Source organism: Arachis ipaensis, chromosome B05 (assembly GCF_000816755.2).
Source record: "Arachis ipaensis cultivar K30076 chromosome B05, Araip1.1, whole genome shotgun sequence".
NCBI classification, from domain to species: domain Eukaryota; kingdom Viridiplantae; phylum Streptophyta; class Magnoliopsida; order Fabales; family Fabaceae; genus Arachis; species Arachis ipaensis.
Genome location: NC_029789.2, coordinates 128,992,318 through 128,994,972, shown reverse-complemented (window position 1 = coordinate 128,994,972; position 2,655 = coordinate 128,992,318).

Genomic DNA, 2,655 nt, shown 5'->3' with positions numbered 1-2,655 from the left:
TGATTCAATTGCACTAATCTTGGTATAATACAACCCAGATGAAAGTGAGGGTAATTTTTCTAATATAACTTTCTTATTTGAATCATGAGTTGTGATACATAAATACTCATGATTTCCCTCATTCATAGTCTCAATATGATATCCATTTCGGCGAATATCTTTGAAACTCAACAAGTTTCTCAGAGACTTGGTAGATAATAGTGCATTATTTATTATAAATTTTGTTCCTCCAGTAAACAAAATTATAGCTCTTCCGGAGCCTTCAATCACATTGCCTGAGCCAATAATAGTATTAACATATTCCTCTTTTGGCACAAGATGGATAAAATATATATCACTTTTGAGAATAGTGTGCGAACTTGCACTATCCGCAAGGCATACATCTTCATTACACATCCTTGCCATTCTCTTCAAAAACAAATAATAATAAAATGAGTAGTATGCACAGTTAAATTGAATACTTGATCAGAATTATTTTTCTAAGAAACACTGTACATAAAATAATGTCATATACTGAAATTTTATTTTAAAATTTGACACATTTAATAATTTCAAAATTCATAAACATTAATATTTCATTATTTATGTACATCACATTTGAAACTTAAATACATAGAAAATAAAACTTAACAATAAGTTCTTTACATTATTTATTTACATATATACTTCACAATCCCACATATTAAATTATTCCATCATTGATCAAATGACCAATATTTCCTTCAGGATCCTCAAAGAAATCAGATACATCATAATGAGTGGTGGAGTTCTCAGCATCATTTGAAACAAAATTTATTTCCTTTCCTTTGTCGTTCTTTTTCAAAGATGCCTGGTAAAGATCGACTAGGTGCCTTGGGGTACGACAGGTACGAGACCAATGGCCCTTTCCACCACAGCGAAAACACTTCTCCTCGGTTGATTTATTCTGCCCGATATTCCTTTCTTTATCCCACTTCTGGTGAGATCCTCTCTTTTGAACATAATTCTTTTTCTTTCCATAATTTTTCTTATTATTAAAACCTTGCCATTTACCTCTTCTGGGGTAATTTGCCACATTTACTTCAGGAAATGGGGCAGCGCCAACTGGGCGCGCTTCATGATTTTTCAATAACAACTCATTGTTGCGTTCAGCAACAAGAAGGCAAGAAATTAACTTAGAATATTTTTTAAACCCTTTCTCTCGATACTGCTGCTGCAGGAGCACATTCGAGGCATTGAAGGTTGAGAAAGTTTTCTCCAACATATCATGATCAGTTATTTTTTTCCCACACAATTTCATTCGTGAGGTGATTCGAAACATTGCAGAATTATATTCATTTATAGATTTAAAATCTTGTAAACGCAAATGCGTCCATTCATATCGGGCTTGAGGAAGTATCACCGTTTTCTGATGATTATACCTTTCTTCAAGGTCTTTCCAAAGATCTGCAGGATCTTTTAATGTAAGATATTCATTTTTCAATCCTTCGTCAAGATGACGACGAAGAAAAATCATGGCTTTAGCTTTATCCTTCTGGGATGCATTATTTTCAGCCTTAATGGTATCTCCAAGATCCATTGAATCAAGATGGATTTCAGCATCTAATATCCATGATAAATAATTGTTTCCAGATATTTCAAGAGCATTGAATTCAAGATGAGAGAGTTTCGACATAATGAAAAATTTGTTACCTGAGTCTTCTTAAAAATTTGATCAGAGTCTCGTGCTGATAACGTGTTGTGAAAGATATATAAAATAAAGATGTATAAATAGAAGACTCTAGTATTAAAATAATTAGCTCAATAATAATTTATATATATATAAAGATAGAAAGGAGTATAAAAAGTAAAGAGAAATAAAATAGCATTTGCTTTTATTATTGCTATGTGTATAAAGGAAGAGAGAATAATATTCAGTTGTTGTTGTTTTTTCACTGTGTATAAAATGTATTGAGTGATGCCATCTATTTATACAGGTAAGATGCTCTTATATTCAACTCTCATTTATTTTAGTTCATCCTTAAAAAATGACTCTTTCATAGTTACCGCCCAAGTTATAAATAGACATCCATTCCATGTGTTTGATTTTATCGTAACACGTATTAAATTTTCTCAAAAACGGACAACACATCGAGCTGGATAAGGCCATAAGGGATTAGTTAAAAAGTATTATGGTTAACCCGTCAACATTAAAACAATAATTAGTATAATAATAATAAACCATATTAATAATATTAATAACGTGAGATCTTCTATGAAAAAAATTAAAAGAAAATAACATGAGTTCCAATCAGCCGCATGGAATTAAGATTCCTATGGTGAAAAAAACAAATAGAATTGAGAGTATAAATTACACATAATGACGATAACAGCAGCATAAAGTTCAAGATTGTTTAATCAAGAAAATTCCAATTATACATAGGCCGTCATAATTAATATCAGCACAACATTTGGTATGAAATGTGCGACAAAACAACTCGCATTATTGTGTCCGGCCGGAAGTGTTTAAAGAATCATAATGAATGAACGAAGGTAATGATTAGTTTAGTTGGCAATTGCCAATTGGAATTCGAACTCATCAGTTAGTAGTAATTAAGTTTAATGTGGTTACATGTGTTACATATGTCCATATTCTTTAAGGACACGCATTAATAAGATTATTAATTAAAAAAGTTT